Here is an 18776-nt window from a genome sequence, read left to right as displayed (position 1 = left end):
GTGGAGATGTTCTCTCTTTAGTGTGCTACAGTTCTAGAGTTTTTCAGCCCTGCTTCCTGCACTTGCAAATTTGGGGCTCCACATGGTGTTTACATGCTTGAATTGCCTAAGGTTATATTTGTCCTTGTTTGGAGATTCCATTGGGAATACAATTTCCTAAAAGTGTTAGTGAGCTCCCCGTGTCTGCTTTCATGCAGTCTCATATGCAAATTTCTACATCAAAAATTGTTTCCTAGACCCAGTTCCCAAAGTCATTTTCAATCACTCCCTTCCTTCCTTTCTCACAAATGAATGGCAACTGCTTTGAGACCCTTTATCTCATTTGAACTCATGTCTGTTTAAACATTTTATTCAGTTGAGAAGTTTAACCAGCCTTTGTTGCTCAAAACAATTTCAGTCTCATTGCTTGCTATTAGAGTCTCATCCTTTACTTTGAACATGGAAATTTCTATTCTATTTGATCACTCTTTAAGGAAACAGCAGATTCTTATCTGTGCTCATTTCTTATTCATAATACCTTGCCAAAGACAAACAACACATACAATATTCTGATTCTTTTCAGTCACTTCACTCATAGATACAAGCTTAAGTGTATTTGGTTTGCCTTCTAAACACTGTCCCTTCATAACTAGATTTTCAGCCTGGCCATTAAGAAATTATCATATATTTATATTTTTATAAATGCAGCAAACCATTTCAAGGCAACAGTGCCTGTGTTAGTTAGGATAATATTCACTAACTGTTACAATAAAAATCCCTTAAATCTCACATGTTTTTTTTCTTCCCCAAATCAGTAATATGGCTAGGTTAACTAAAAGGGAAGCCAGAGTATCCTGACTGGAACTTTATAAAACACTCCCCATCCTTACATTATTTATCATATCTACTAAAGGTTTAGTTTTGTGATTATATTAATGAGTGCACCTGTATTCATGATTTCTAGTACAATTAAAATTAAGTAATTTCATATTTACCCTGAGTGCCTACATTATCACTTTATGTATATCAGGGTCTTCTTTCATTAAGGGTATATTTTAATATTTATTTTGCTTGTTGAAGTATTCCTCCTTGTGTATACTAATTAACCATGTAATTACCCAATTTCACATGATGAAAATACATGTAAAAGTGTGATTCTGTACATGTAAACATCATTTTTAAAATGCTACTTGCAAATATTGTAGAAATCCTTTGTTATCTGGTAAATATTGTAGAAATTCTGTTGTAAAATATTGAGATCTATGTTCTCATAAGGTGTTGCTCACAGTGACAGTTTTATAACAGTTAACATTCTGTAGACTTCCTGATATCTGGCAAATTATATTTATTCATCTCCAATTCAGTTTGACACCAGAAAAATGACTCCTGTTGATGAATGTGTGTGTCTTAGACCCATTTCTTAGAAAGGGTGATAATGCAAAAGCTACTGAAACCAAAATAATGTATTTTTTCCTGTCATATGTTTTCATAATCAACTTCCAGTTTTGTTTGTTCTGTGAAATCAAATGGGGAAGGTGTGTGTGTGTGTGTGTGTGTGTGTGTGTGTGAGATCAGAGGGCAGGTTTTTTCCTACAAATGTGGACACAGGTTCAGTTTTAAATGATCTTCCACTTTCTCATGATACTAATTTAAGACTCTGAATATTTCCAGAAGTTTTGGCAATTTTATTTTGTCATTTTTATAAAGTACATTTTTCATAAAACCCCTTTAGAGTCCATTTTGGAGATATGGGTCTTATATATAATCTGGTAAAATACAGAGTTCCTGATGTATTTAGTCAACTCAATTTTCCCTCCTGATGCTACATATTTCAAGATGGAAGGACCCTCAAAATGCAAGCACACAAATCTTAGTCAGACACATCTGAAAAATGTTTTAAAAATCTCAAAGACGTATGTGGAGTGACATGTTGTCAGCAAAAATGAAGCAAACTCATTCCATCTTATTCCTTCCATTGATGACAATGCAAATTCTTGGGCTCTGAAAGGTAAGCAATAGCAAGTGGATTGGCACAGGAAGTCAACACCAAAGAAAGACCTGTTTGCTGGTGAGTTTCCTATTATTTTTTCCTTCTTTTGCCTTATTTCTCCTGAGGGTGACCCAACTGTGAACCATGTGTGAACAACAAACACTGCAAGTTAAGCTACAAGTTGGAGAGTTTAGGGTAACATATTTTTTTTCCTCCGTGCCCTGCTCCAAGGACAGCATCATTCATGAAACTGCATTGCTGCAGCACTGGTGCAGGCACCAAACAGCTGAGACAGAACACCTGTGTCTCTGGCCAGGGGGACCAGGAGTTGGGTCCATTTTGTCCAGAGTGTGGGAAGAGTCCTGTTATTTTTCTCCCCCTCCTTTCTCTTGCTGCTTTGTTGCGTGTAGCTCATTTTTTTTTTTTTTTTTTTTTTTTTTTTTTTTTTTTTTTGTGGAAATGTGTAGCACAGTTGGGGATAACACTCAGAGAAATCTCTGTGGCCAAAGAAATCAGAAAAAGTGGTTCTTGGGATCAAGAGAATCTGAAGGAGATCCTGGGGAGAAGTGAGCGTGATCCCTTGACACTTTAATTCTGGGTGTGAGTCAGTAGAAATCTCAAGCTTACTCTTAAACTTGCCATTCACAGAGCAGATTCCAAGAAGCACTGCAGAGGCTTTGAAAACTAAATATTTTGTAAATCAGGTTTGAAAAACTACACCCCAGAGAATAATCTAGCCCACGGACAGACTTTGTACAGCTCAGGAGCTCACAGTTTTTATGTTTTTAAGGGCTGTAAAACAAGTAAGCAAGCAAATAACAAAGCAGAATATGTAACAGAGACCATATGTGATCCACAAAACCTAAAATATTATGTAACCCTTTACAGAAAAAAATTGCTGATACCTGATAGGAACTCTCCAAATCCCACATGAACCTCTCAACAGGATGTGCACTGGGTGACATGAACAACATAGCAAAGGCATGAAAACCAAACTGACCTTGGAATCACTGCTTCCAGAAAAGTGAGACAAATTTGCAGAATTAGCCTAACCTGGTTAACTGCCTACAAAAACAAGCAGACAGGATTTCAACAGACATTCTCCAAATGCTTTTAAAAGAATCAAGTGTCTCCAAAATAATATTAACACTGTCCAGATTCCAATCCAAAATTACTTGAGATAGTAGAAGCTGCAAAATGTGACCAATTATCAGCGTCAAACCCCAAGTTAAGAAAGATTTTAAAGTGCGTATTACAATCGTGCTCCACTTGGTAGAGTTGAAAACTATTAAAAGGAAAGAGAAGATAAAATTCTTAACAGAAAAATAGAAACTATATTAAAAAAAAAAACTAAGTAGAAATGTTAGAACTGAACTATGTAATATCTGAAATAAAAATTTATCACGAGGGCTTAATAGCAGAAAATGTCAAAGAACTTGAGCATGTATCAATAGAATGTATCCAATTTGAAGAAAAGAGAGAAAAAAAAAGAGAAAGAATAGAGCCTCAAAGGTTTGTGGACAATATCATAAAAGTGAAACATTTAGCACTTTGAAGTTCTAAGAGGAAAGAAGAAATGAGTTTGTTTCAGAATTTAAAAAGAAGAAATAGTGGTGAAAATGCTCCAAATTTGGATTAAAATTATGAATGTACAGATTAAAGAAGTTCAACAAACTTTGGAAAGTATAAATCATACCCAGGCACATCATGACCAAGAGTTAAAACTAAAGATAAAAAATATACAATCCTGAATGTAGACAGTGAAAAGGGCACCTAGCATATAGGGGAATAACAATTCGAATTAATGTGAATTTCTTTTTAGAACACATGGAATTTAGAAGACGTTGGAACAACATTTAAATTGCTTCGGGGAAGGGAAGGGGGCAAGTTTTCAACCCAGAAATCTAAATCTTATGACCGTATTCTTGGGAAATGAATGTTAAATAAAGATGATTTCAGATGAAGAGAAAATGAAAGAAGAGCTGTGAATAGTATTTCTATACAAAAATGCTAAAAGAAATTCTTCTAGAAAAATGATTTTTTTAAAACTCTTTAAGAAAAATGGTTACAGAGTCAATCTTTGAACGATAAGAATGAAGGAAAAACATGGTAAATATTTGGTAGATATTAGACTATTTTTCTGACCCTCTTATTTAAAATAATTATAAATATTGGAAGCTAAATTTATAAATATGTCTAGTAAGATTTTCAATTTATGTAGATGTAATATATTTATGACAACCATAGAATAAAATGAGGAGGAAAAAGACACCTATATGGCTTTAAAATGAACATTTAATTGAATTGGTTAAATAATAACTTTATTTAGAATTTTAAAGGTTAGTTATTTATCTAGTAATTTCTAGAGCTATCAGTTAAAAATAAAAAGAGATACAGACAATACATTATTCTACACAAAATCCTAATCAAAATCTCATTAGGATTTCATTTTGTACATTTTGACAAGCTGTTTCTCAAATTCACATGGACATGCAAAGGGAATACAATTAGCAAAATAATTGTGAAAAGGAAGAACATACTTGCTGGACTCACTACCTGATTTAAAGACCTACATTAATGCTGCGATTATCAAGTCATAGACAAATACAGCAGAACTGAGAGTGTAGAAATAGACTCAAACAAAAATAGCTGATTTTTGGCAAGCATGAAAAGAAAATTCAATGAAGGAAAAAACACTCCTTTCAACAAATGGTCTGGAATATCTGTACATCCAAATACCAGAAAGTTAAATGATGCATACTTCATACTTTATGTAGTAATTTATTCAAAGTGGATACCAGAGCAATATGTAGAATCTAAAACTGTAATACTGGGACTTCCCTGGTAGTCCAGTGGGTAAGACTGACTCCACACTCCCAGTGCAGAAGGCCCAAGTTCGATCCCCAGTTGGGGAACTAGATCATGCATGCCACAACTAAGAGTCCGCATGCTGCACTGAAAAAGATCCCACATGCCACAACTAAGACCCGGCGTGGCCTAAAATAAACAAACAAACAAAGAAATAAATAAATAACGGACTGCATCAAAAAAAAAATCTTAAAAAACAAAACAAAACTGTAACACCAGTAGAGGAAAACATTGATGAAAAATCTTGCAACATTTTTTAGGCAAAGTTTTCTTATATATTATACCCCAAACAAGACCCGTCAAAGAATACATTGTTAAAATGAACTTCATGGAAATGAAAACTTTTGCTCTGCAACAGACAGTGCTAAGAGAATGAAAAGACAAATACTTGTATCCAAACATGTAAAAAAAAACCACTTAAAAATCAACAACTAGACAGTAAATACCTCCATGAATATTCAACAAAACACTTGAACATACATAACACCAAAGAAAGTATACAGATGGCAAACATGCACAAGAAAATGTGATCAACATTATTAATAATTAGGTAAATACTAATCAAAATCACATGAAATATCACTATAAACCTATTGGAATAGCTAAAACACTTTAAAATAAAATGATAATAAGTACTGGCAAGGATACAGAGAAATTGCAACTCTTAGATTTCCTGTGGGAAGACAAAATGCTACACACACTTTGATAAAACTTTTCCCAGTTAATTATAGAGTTAAATATATACTTATTACATGAACAGTTCATTCTGCTTCTATGCTGGTAGCCTAGCGAGGAGAAATTGAAACTTATGTTCACACAAAACCTGTATTAATTATAATAATTTTATTCTTAAACATGAAAAACTAGAGCCAACCTTGTGAATAGATAAACACTATGTGATACACTGAAATACTACTTGGTAGTAAAAAAGAAAAAAATTAATATTCACAACACATGGGTAAATCTCAAATGTATCCTAAATGAAAAATGTCAGATTCAAAATGCTGCATACTTTATAATGTCATTCATATGACATTCTGGAAAAGGGACAACTACAAGGGACAGAAAGAAATGAGTTTTTGACAGAAGTAAAAGCTGGGTTTAGGGGCTGTCTATAAAGTGGTAGCAAAAAGAAATTTTAGAGGCAGATGAAACATTATATTTTGACTCTAGTGGTATTTATACAACCGTATGTATTTTTATAACAGAAAAATTGCATGAGACTGAAATGAGTAACAAGCATAAGAGAAGTATTGTTCTTTTTAGTTTGGGGAGTGAATGACCATCTTAGCTCACCGTGGCAAGATTCAGGAACATGTGCTGATCTGCATGGTGTGGCAAAATATGTGGGAAGCAAAGCAGGTTGTATTCAGCCAGCAGAACAGGAACGCTGCCATCTCATAGATCCATAGATTACGTTTGTTTATGGCTAAGAAGGTCTATTGAATGGTGTGCCATTTCAGTCAGAATATAGAAGATTGCAATAAAGGTTCAGTCTTTACAGTCATAGTTTCCTGGAACGCCTTTACTTTTACTATGTTGTTTACAAGCTTGGGTTTGGAGAGATAGCAGAAGCAAAAGGGAAAGATATGCCATTAACCGTCCAGCGCTTAAATGGTATGGATTTCTTGTACATGCTAGTCCTACCCTCAACAGATGAAGGACACAAATATGTTTGTTCAAAAGGGAAAGAAAAAACATTGAATTGATATCTCATATGACAACTATCATAACCTCTCTGATGGTTAAGAACAGTATTTTTAGTGTAGTGATTGGCTGAGTGGTATCTTGTTTTGTTTTCTACTGATTTATTCTAAAATAGAACTAGAATCTGAAGGACAAGTCTAATCACTAGCTGTGGCCAGCAGAGGGCAGCAGAAGGCTTCCACAGGCTGACTTGAGAGCAAAGGCTTCCAAGAGGAAAGCAGTCTTGTGGGAAGGTCAGAGAAGCAAAAAAGAAAAAACCCCACTGAGCTCAGGGACACTGCCATTAGAGGGGAGAGAAGTCATTTGACATATGCAAGCACAAGCTAATTGTCACAGAGAGGGTGGTTCGATCCCATAAAATACTTGATGGATTTATTCATTCGTTCTACCACCAAGAAATGTGTTTAGCACTTTCCGTTTTGGTTTCAGTTTCTTCATTTACTAAGTGGCTATAGTGATATAATAATGTCATAAAATATGTGAAAACTGCTTAGGGCTATTTGTGAAATATCACTGCAGGTTTTTTTTTTTAACACATATCTCTTAAGATACAAGATATGAATCTTAAACACAGCATTTTAGGAAAACAACGCTACCACCACAATAAAACCAACTACCTCCTATAAGCCTGCATTTTCGTTGTAAACAGCATTCTAAGTTCATATATCTTAAGTGTAAAAGATGTTTTTTTCCTTAGTATTAGGAAATGAAGGGCGATCAGTCACTGCTTGAGCATGTATGTAAAATCAGTGCACAAATAATCAGGGCTGTGGACTAAGAATGCCTTCTGGCACGTTTAACCTGAGACCTGGAAGAGGATTTCTCTGAAGCTGAGAGTTTAAGGGCCTGCGGTAGGACAGGTCCTACCAGGTGATGGAGATTCTCAGACAAAGGAAAACTGTCTGTCGGAAGATTGTGATACAGACAAAAATGTGGGATATTCAAAAAAACAGAAAACAATCCTTGTGGCTGAGCAGAGAGGGTGATGGGGATGGATTTATGGAACGTGAACAGGGAAATCAACCCAGAAAGAAACATGGGGGGCTTGGAGGGTTTATTAAGTATTTTGAAGCTTCTTGTAATGTCATTTGGAAAGTTTTAGAATGAATTCAGTAGAGAGAAATTAAACCAACCAAAATTAGAGTAGCACTGTGGGATAGAAGAAAAGGCAAAGACTTGGGACCATCACAATTTGGTGTGGATCTTGGCTCTACTACCTAAAAACTTGAAGGCCTTGGCCAGATAATTAACTGGATTTCTTCAAGCCTAACGTTTAACAAAATAGGTAGCAAAGAGAAATCGGAACTCATGATCAGATGCATATTCGCAGAGTCATAAAAACTATGACCTTGTATCTGATAACAGCTTCATCTCAAGTGCAGACCTTATCCCTATAATTCTTACAGTGTCAGATGCCAAAACCTAGGCACGGGATTGGTTTTGTCAATACCTATCTTAAATGAGTGAATGAAAAAACATAACACGGCTACATCTTAACAAATGCAGTGATGGATTTTTGCTCATCAAGACCTCAGCAACCATGGCTGAAGAAAAATTGTTGTGGGATGGGTTTGATGTTAAACCTCATATGATTTGGGAAAATACAAATTTGTATGGTACAGAGCAGGATACATTTCTATCTCTGAAAGCAGGATTAACTATACAGTAAAACTCTCTATATGGATGTTAATATACTTATTTCAAAATTATGACAATGGACAGATCTACATAACTGTAGATCTGCTCCAAAATGTGTAAAAATTTCCAAAGTGACTAAATAAGGCTAGAAGAAAAATAGAAAGTAGAGATATCACTAAGTCCCTCTTACCTATAGGTGATAATAACACCAGGATACCAGGAACGTATACTAGAGAGTTGTATTAATTATCCCTCCCTCTCTCCTATATAGACAATAACTACCACCACCATAATAAATCCCACAACTTCTAGAAATTCACACACACACACACACACACACACACACACTTGAAAACTGGCAAATGTTTTTATCAATACATTTACTTGCATAATGACATTTATTTTCATAATTTCAGACACATTATATATTGATTATTACAAAAAACAAAAAAAGGTTCAAAATAAAAAAAACAGGCAAAAAAACAATCAATTGCAAGCCAAAAATATCATGTGTGTGTGAATGTGTGCTCAGGTGGTAAGCAGTAATAATGTGGGCTTAGTTGTTATAGTAAAAAAGGTGGGAGTCATAGGAGGAACAATGGAGTTGACCATTACAGTGGTTAAATAGGAGACAAGAGGCTACAGACAGAAGCTGAAGTTATGATTGCATGTGATCAAATTTACCTGTACCACATTGGAAACTGATCTATTACCTCATAGTCCAATATTACCAATTTGTCCAACAGCAAAGTCTCAGAAAAGAGCAAATGCCACTGCTTGTACTCAGAACCATGTCCAAACTGAAGAAGAGAAATGTCTACTTCTCTTCTATTCAACTTATCTTTAGGTTCCTGAAATCTTTTACTGCCTTGTTTGAACGTTGGTGTGGAGTGAGAGATGCTAGTAAATAGAATAGGGCACCTCATAAGTAGAAATATAGGGCCTTCTAAGTTTTCAACTATAGGCTGACTTCAAGGTTATCCAGCAATTCGAGTTTAGCACCCAAAAGGAGAGAAAAGGGCTAACTATATCCTCGTAGGACATAAATATATTTGTGTGAATGTGAATATATTGGATTGACAAAAAGTGCCTTCAGTTTTTAAGTAAAAAAAGACACATTTCTCATTTTCACCAAAAACTTTATTGAACAACGTATTCACCCTTTTGTTTCACTACATTCTGACATTTTTCAGGCAACTTCCTAATTCCATCTTCCCAAAACTTTTTTATCTTTTTGAGCAAAGAACTGTTCCAGGTTCCTTTTACAGTCTTACAGGGAAATTAAATTTTTTTTCCATTGAGAGAATTTTGTAAAGACCAAAATAATGGAAATCTGAAGGTGCAATGTCTGGTGAATATGGCGGATGAATCAGAACTTCTCAGCCAAGCTAAAACGGTTTTTGCTTGGTCATCAAAGAAACATGCGGTCTTGCATTATCCTGATGGAAGATTATACATTTTCTGTTGAGTAATTCTGGATGCTTTTCGTTGAGTGCCGCTATCAGTTGGTCTAATTGGGAGCAGTACTTATTGGAATTAACTGTTTGGTTTTCTGGAAGGAGTTCATAATAGAGGACTCTCTTCCAATCCCACCATATGCACAACATCACCTTCTTTGGATGAAGACCAGACTTTGATGTGATTGGTGGTGGTTCATTTCGCTTGCCCCATGATCTCTTCTGTTCCACATTATTGTACAGTATCCACTTTTCATTGCCCATCAAAATTTGTTGTAAAAACAGAACATTTTCATTACGTTTAAATAGAGAATCACATGTGGAAATAGGGTGAAGGAGGTTTATTTCCACTTAACTTATGTGGAACCCAAACATCAAAGTGATGGACATAACCAAGCTTGTGCAAATGATTTTCAGCACTTGATTTGGATATTTTGAGTATGTTGGCTACCTCTCACGTGGTATAACGTTGATTGTTCTCAATTAATATCTCAATTTGATTGCTATCAACATCAAGTGGTCTACCCAACCATGGAGCATCGTCCAGTGAGAAATCTCCGCACAAAACTTTGCAAAACACTTTTGACATGTTTGATCAGTCACAGCACCTTCGCCATACACTGCACAAATCACTTTTTGCATTTCAGTTGCATTTTTACCTTTCTTGAAATAATAAAGCATAATATGCCAAAAATGTTGCTTTTTCTCTTCCATCTTCAGTATTAAAATGGATACACAAAAATTCACCAATTTTGACGTCATTTTTAAAATGTACACTGATATGGCATCTGTCACATATAATCTAACAAAATTGTTTCAAATGAAGTTAAAGACAACAAAGTGCTACTAGAGCCATCTTACAGAAAAAAACAAATGAACCTTTTGGCCAATCCAATACTTAAAACTGCAGAATAAGACTTAACTTTTGGTCATGGAACAATAGAAATAATTAATCATACATGTGCCCACAAATTAAATCACAGTTAAGTAAAAGTAGTAGTGATCAATGAAAACCAGATGAACAATAAAACCAAAAGTAAACCTATTTTGCTACACATTTGTTATGGGCTTTTTAAAAACTTCTTGGACCCAGAAGTACATCAAACTTTAATTGTAAAACAGATAATTTAGCTGTTAGCAACAACAAAAATTTCACAATACCTAAAATGTTCAAATTTGTGCTCAGAGGACAAAAAGATACTTTCCTGATTAAATGAGACATTAAAAAGAAATGATCTATGAAATTAAAACAAGGACAGGTATGATGACAATAAACAATATTTCAAATAAACCAAGGAAGAATAAAAATGAAAGTTGAAATCTATTCTTTAGAAAAAAAAACTTAAAAAAAGAACATTAGAATTTATTTAAAAAAACCAAAATCTTGTTCTTTTAAAACAAGGATGATTAGCTGTTTATAATGATGAATGACAATAATTAATATGTTCTAAGGAATTGAAGAAATATATTGAAGTGGTAAAGTAATTTGAACAGTGATTACTCTGAGGGAAAATATTTAATATTTTAGTTTATCTATGCATTGTGGAAGTTGGAAATAGGATTGTTCAAAAACCTTTGTGTTGTCTTAGGCACTGAGTTTTACACAGAAAAAAAATAAATATACCCTCTTTTCTGCAATATTTCATACTGCTAATTTCATGCAGCTTAATTTTTTAAAGTATCCATAATAATTTAAAAGTTTTGTAAAAATTACTATTTTATTATGAATTGAAAAAACAGGTAACTTAAAAATATTTGTGATTATAAAATTAATCTGGTTTTATTGCTACTGATGATTATGTTTTTGAATAAAACAAAGATAATTAGTTTCAAAAATTTTCTGTGCCCTGATAGAATCTAAACTTGAATGTTTAGATATTATACTCTTGTTCTTTATCATCTGAATTACACCTAGGTAATTATATACTATTTTATAATAATTTATTGCATTGCATGAATATAAATATTGATTTTTTCAGGATGGTGAATTTAAAAATTCTGTTATTATTTCTACTATAGATTGTCTCCAACCATATATTTGTTAATTGATATAAATATCAATTTTCATAAATATATCATAGAGTCAAGTACTTTCTTAGAGATATAGTGCTTTTGATAAAGTTAAAAATATTTCTCAGCACACCCTTGAATGATATGGTTCTTTTGTACCTATAATTGTTTGCACTTTCTTACACTATTTTGTCTTTTTTAATTTTTCACCATTCCAAATGTGTCTTGTTATTTCCTATATGTAGCCATATGCACACATACATTTGGCCTGAAATCGTCATTTGGTACATACTTTGTTGAGCCCAATCCAATCATTCTTTGCAGGAGGGATCTCAAACACACAGCCTTTACTTGGCCTGTCAGATGTATTTTGCTGACTTACCCTTTTGTTTCAAATAGTTTTAATTAGCTATCATCTTATATCTTTTATGATTCATCATATACACATTCATATATCAAATTTGTCTTGAAAAACTCAATTATCTGGTAAAATAGGGCCTTAATACCCTTATGACACCAGTACCTGAGGCTGAGAAGGGCTCCATTATGCTTTAGACCTTAATTCCCAGCACTCTATCTTAAGTATCACTGGTCATACATGCATGTTCATTCATAGTCTAGCCTCTACAAGAATCTCTGAGTTTGTGACAAGACAGATTTAGGTGTTTAATGTCACTTCCTCAATGAAGTTTTGCATGATCCTCTTAGCTGGAGACTCTAGGAGAGTTTTCTGATGGGATTGCATGCCACTAATTGTGTGATGGGTCACAAATATTCCAGAAAACTGGAATATTTCATTGGCATTAGGATATTGGAAAGAGCGTATGAAAGAGTATTTAAAACTTTCATGTTGATGTTGTCATTTACGTTTAAAGCATATGTATAAGTGAAGCATTCCATATTACTTCTTTTCATGAGGAAGTCAAGGAAGAGTGCAGACAGCAAGAGAGAGACAGGACCTGGGGCACATGCCCAAGGGTCTCTGAGTGGTGTGCTTTTGAGGTCCCAGGCTAAGACCAATTGGTCAATTCAAACCAAAATAGAGGAGTTTTGGTAAGCCCCATGCGGGTCGTATCTAAGGCATGCATCAGGAGAAGGCATTGGGAGATAGTGGATATGGCTGGCAGTTGGGGAAGTCACATCAGAAACTTAGATTTGCTTGTGACTCTCCCGGCTGCTTTCCAGGACATGTGCTTGTAAGAGGAGCTAGTGTCAGTTTAAGGTCACTTCAGGCCACTTGGCCAAAAAAATAGGTGCCATGGGTGGGATGCACAAAAAATAGAGATACATGGATTGTTGGAAAAAAATAGATTTTTGTCTATATTTCCTGGTTCTTACTTGTGGTGCCAGTGAATAATTTCATAGTAATAATATTACCTTAACTCTTAAGTGAACCTAACTAAATTTCTGGAACATTAGAAATACAGTCAGCCTTCCCTATCATTGAGTTTCCCATCCACGGATTCAATCGATTGCAGGATGCAAGGACCAACTACAATAGGCCATTTTACATAAGGGACTTGAGCATCTGAGGATTTTGGTATCTGAGTGGGCTCCTGGAACCAATCCCCCCTTTACCAAGGAACGGATGTAGATAAAATTAATAAGGTAAGAGGTACAACAAATCATAAGAGAATACTATGAAAACTTATATGCCAACCTAGAAGAAATGGACAAATTTCTAGAAACATACAACCTGCCAAGACTAAATCAAGAAAAAATAGGCAATTTAAACAGACCAATCACTAGTAGTAAAATTGAATTTGTAAACAAAACAAAACAAAACAAAACAAAAACTCCCAGCAAACAAAAGTCCAGGACTAGATGACTTCAGAGGAGAATTCTACCAAACATATAAAAAAGAACTTACACTTGTTCTTTTCAAATTATTCCAAAAAGTTGAAGAACATGAAGCACTCTCAAATTCATTCTGAGGCCATTACCTTGATATCAAAAGCAGAAAAAAAAAACTAAGAAAAATAAAATTACAAGACAATATTTTGATGAATATAGATGCAAAATCATCAACAAAATATTAGCAAACTGAATTCAACAATATATAAAAAGAATCAACTTATGTGAAAACAGGAAAGTTACCACAAGGACTTAGATGCAAAAGATGGCTTCTGAGTCAGCATAGTATCAGATAAAACACTGAAATCATCATTAAGTTTCAATAATAATATTTGTATAGGACAACTGTGAGGAAGTAACCACAAAATGCATATGGAAAAGCTCTGAAAAAATGTAAAGTTTTGAACTAACAGTAGAGGCTATGACCATACTCCTTATTCCATTCAGAAACTACTCATCTATCCCAATGTTTGCAAATGTGGAGCAGGATCAGATATTCTCACTGATATATTTTCAATTCCATTGACTATTTTTGGCACTAATATATGTGTGTGTGTGTATGTATATGTATATATATATATATATATATATATATATATATATATATATATATATACTTTTTTTGTTGTAGTATCTGAATTCCCAAACTATTGTGTTCAGGTTCAAATTTGGAAGATGTATGAAAATATTTTAAAAAAATAGGACCTAAACTTAGGTTAACACAGAAAGCATTTAATGTTGCCAGTGGTAATTAACTTTAGGAAATGGAGAATTCTGAGAAAATGCAAAATAAAAATAAAATAGAAAAAGATAATATATTTGTTGGCTAGTAGCAGTAATCATGAAATATGATGAATACCAAATTCTACTTGAAAGGATATAATTTGGAAAACATAAAGAGGAGGAGCCTTGTGGAAATAGAAGTAGATGCATAATTCTATGTTTCTAAGATAAAGGGAGAAGCAAGGTAAGGTGATCTTTTTTTTAAGGATGGGAAGAAAATGTAGGGTCTCTAAGAAATAATTTATCAGTTTACAACTCTACATAAGATTTGTCTGATCTTTTGATCTTAGTTGAATAATGAAGTAAATGTTGGGTGAAGAAATAAAATCATGACATTTAAATTCACTAACAAGTCTTAAAAATAAATTAAAACATTTTAAAGTTTTGTAAAGAAAACAAGCAATTCCTTATTCTACAAATAATAATTTGATAAGTAAGCAGTGTTTTTTTAAATTAATTATTTAATTTATTTCTTTTTGGCTGCTTTGGGTCTTCATTGCTGCATGCAGGCTTTCTCTAGTTGCAGTGAGCAGTGGCTACTGTTGGTTGTGGTGCACGGGCTTCTCATTGAGGTGGCTTCTCTTGTTGTGGAGCATGGGCTCTAGGCGCAGAGGCTTCAGTAGTTGTGGCACATGGGCTTAGTTGCTCCATGGCATGTGGGATCTTCCCGGACCAGGGCTCAAACGCATGTTCCCTGCATTGGCAGGCAGATTCTTAACCACTGTGCCACCAGGGAAGTCCCCTCATTGTTTTTAATAAAAGAAAAAGGTTGAGAAATTTAATATATAATAATTAATCCAGACCTTAAGTGAATGATACAATACACTCAAATTTTTAAAATTAAGATCAATAAGCAAAACCTCATTTTATAACCTTGACTAACTATCTCAACAAAAATAAGACGTGAATAAAATATAATTATTTTATGACATTTTGTTTTAATTATTGTTTTTGGTAGTTATTTATTCTTCAGGACAAATAAATTTTATTTCCAAAGAATAGGTATAAAAGGACTTGTGGCAGTTTTCACATTTTATTTGGCTTGAAGTGAACTGACAAAGCTAGTTTATCAGGCATATTCAACTGTATAGCTTTTCAAAAGAGTATAGAGTACAGAGTTCAATAGGAACAGCCACATTAACAAATTTCTTGTTAAACAAATGTCACTCTCCTTGCTGTGACGTTTGTTCATTCTTTAAGTAATACCTGTAGCAACAGAGAGGGGCAATTATTCCTCTATTAATTTGAATTAGTTTCATGTTCAAAGAGACATGTAAAATCCTGTGTTAGCATGTCTTTTTTTCCTAGGGTACGTAATAAAATTAATTACTCTTTTGGAAATGCAAGTAATATTTAGACTACACAAGAGTACTTTTTCTGTTTCTTATAAATGTAAAAGAATTAAACTATATTTATACATATATGTAAGTTATTCAGTGTATTACTTGAAGTAATTAAAAATGTCTCTGCCCTCAAGAAAGTGTGTGAAAGTTAATTAATTATTAGAGGATTGAGAGGGTACATTTTAAATGAAAATTGTTCTAATATATTCACATATATGATGTATAGTTTATATTTACATGATATACTCAATTCCTGTGCCTATGTGTTGATAACAAATGAAAAGTGTGCACATAGGTAGTATAAACAGGTTTGACTGAAATGGATATTTAATCAAACCCCTGGGGCTCATGAAAACCATGCTTCAACACACTCCTCTTGGCTCTTAAAAGAGTTAGATAATCATTAAATTTCCCACATAAACTTCAAACAATGCTATACAACATGGTTTTCAAAATTTAGTTTCAGATGAAATTTGACGAGTGGTACTTGTCAGTCTCTCCTGGTTACAAGTAAAATACCAAGGGGGGTGTGCTTAAACATATAACAAAAGCTCACCACCTGAAAACTAAGTGCAATAGTTGATATCTTAAAATTTTAGAGGGAATTCCCCATAACAGTAAATCCAGTAAAAGTAAAAAAGTGCATTGATGAAGCAGAAGTGATACACAGCTCAAATGAGTGGACAGGCAATAGGTGAAGAGTGATAAAGCTACTTTGAATTTTGGAAAACACAGTCTCCACAAATAACAGGAGGTGAGCCGGAGAAAGGAATAGCCGTAGCATCAGTGCCTGGTGGAATTTAGACTTTTTCATCATTGTCGGCTATTCTAATTGTCAGAGAACTATGTCATGGGAGGAACAGGAGAACGAAGGGAATTCAGTCTAGTAGAGCATTATGAGTTGTGCAGCCGTGTGTCTAAGAAGAGAAGCAGTCAATGCCCTGTGCTCAGAGAATAGCTCCAGAAACAAGCTGTGTGCCTCTGGGTCTCAGAAAGTTGGTGCCTGCCATGAACGGCCTGTTGGTGACCGAGCTCTGCTGCCTCTTCTACTGCCCGCCCTGCCCCGACCACATCACCGCCAAGCTCGTCTTCCTGCCTCCAGGGCCCACCTACTTGCTGGTGCCTGAGCCCGAGCCCGGGCTCGGTGGGCCAGGGCCACCCCCTCGGGAACCTGCGGGCTTCGGCCGGCACCCCCTGGGGCGCTAGAAGCTCCACCTGCTGGAGCGCACCGACTTCTGGTACAGTCAGCGCGAGCTGGACACCATCGAGATCTTGGCGACCAAGAGCAGCTGGGGCAACCGCGTCTCCTGGGGGTACATGCACTGCGTGCCCAGCGCCGGGTACATGGCTCTCGCAGGGCAACGTGGTGGACCTGGGCCAGATGAGCAGTTTCTGCATCGGCCTGGGCACGCGCATCAACTGCAACATCTCCTCCACTACCCCGGCTACGGCGTGAGCTTGGGCAAGCCCTCGGAGAAGAACCTCTACGCTGACAGCAGCCTGGCAGGCTCTGAGCATCAGGTACAGCATCAGCCCAGACAGTGCTGTCCTCTACGGGCAGAGCATCAGCAGCACGGTGGCCACCGTGGACCTGGCCTCATGCTCCCAGTGCACCATGGTGGTGCTGCAGTTCCTGCTCACCCCGGGCATGCGCATTGCCTTCCACGACACCAAGAAGACCTACTGCTGTGACGTGTTCCCCAACACCTAGAAGGTGTCCCAAGACGCTCTGCGTCTTTATTCCTGTCCTGCCCCTAGGTTCTTCACAACCTTTTTTGCTTTTTTTTTTTGTTTTGTTTTTTGTTTTTAGATTCCATATATATGTGTTAGCATAAGGTATTTGTTTTTCTCTTTCCGACTTACTTCACTCTGTATGACAGGCTCTAGGTCCATCCACCTCACTACAGATAACTCAGTTTCGTTACTTTCTTTCTTTCTTTTTTTTTTTAATGTTAGGGGTAGGAGTTTATTAATTAATTAATTTATTTTTGCTGTGTTGGGTCTTCATTTCTGTGCGAGGGCTTTCTCTAGTTGTGGCAAGTGGGGGTCACTCTTCATCGCGGTGTACAGCCTCTCACTATCGTGGCCTCTCTTGTTGAGTAGCACAGGCTTCAGATGCCCAGGCTCAGTAGTTGTGGCTCATGGGCCTAGTTGCTCTGTGGCATGTGGGATCCTCCCATACCAGGGCTCGAAACCGTGTCCCCTGCATTAGCAGGCAGATTCTCAATCACTGCACCACAAGGGGAGCCCAATTTTGTTTCTTTTTATGGCTGAGTAATATTCCATTGTATATATGTGCCACGTCTTCTTTATCTATTCATCTGTCACTTGGGTAGCTTCCATGTGCCGGCTATTGTAAATAGAGCTACAATGAACACTGTGGTACATGACTCTTTTTGAATTATGGTGTTCTCAGGGTATATGCCCAATAGTGGGATTGCTGGGTCATATGGTAGCTCTATTTTTAGTTTTTTAAGGAACCTCCATACTGTTCTCCATAGTGGCTGAATTAATTTATATTCCCACCAACAGTGCAAGAGGGTTCCCTTTTCTCCACACCCTCTCCAGCATTTATTGTTTGTAGATATTTTGGTGATGGCCATTCTGACTGGTGTGATGTGATACCTCATTGTGGTTTTGATTTGCATTTCTCTAATGATTAGTGATGTTGAGCATCCTTCAAGTGTTTGTTGGCCATCTGTATATCTTCTTTGGAGAAATGTCTATTTAGGTCTTCTGCCCATTTTTGGATTGGATTGTTTGATTTTTTGATATTGAGCTGCATGAGCTAAACAACCATCCTTTGAGAAGCCCACATAGGAAGAAGTGTCCTCAGGAGAGAAACGGGTTTCTATTAGAGAAAGAACATAAAAGGGATACCCAGAGAAAATACTATGGAGACCATTCTGAAAGGACATATAGTGGAAACAGTTCAGGAATTTGAGACTCAATATTTGTTTTCTCTTTTCCCTTCTAGCATTCATTTTGAAATAACAACATCACAAATGGAAAGCTGATATACACAGGAAGGAACACATGTTTAGATTACTCATCTTCTATGTGCAATGAAAAGTACTTATTAATTAGTGTTGGGGCATGCTAGCACTCATGGTGGTTGATATGATTAGAAAGGAAAAAATCAGAGAG

At 35.7% G+C, this 18776-nt stretch overlaps 1 pseudogene across 1 annotated transcript; it reads left to right on the top strand.

The window, feature by feature from the left end:
* The first annotated feature begins 16637 nt into the window (after positions 1 to 16637).
* LOC307051332 (alpha/beta hydrolase domain-containing protein 17A-like) lies at positions 16638 to 17340 on the top strand (annotated as a pseudogene). Its single transcript has one exon. The product of its transcript is annotated as an alpha/beta hydrolase domain-containing protein 17A-like (transcript).
* The last annotated feature ends 1436 nt before the right edge of the window (positions 17341 to 18776 follow it).

Source organism: Hyperoodon ampullatus, assembly GCF_949752795.1.
Source record: "Hyperoodon ampullatus genome assembly, chromosome: 4".
NCBI lineage: Eukaryota > Metazoa > Chordata > Mammalia > Artiodactyla > Ziphiidae > Hyperoodon > Hyperoodon ampullatus.
This window is presented reverse-complemented; position numbering and strand designations above follow the sequence as displayed.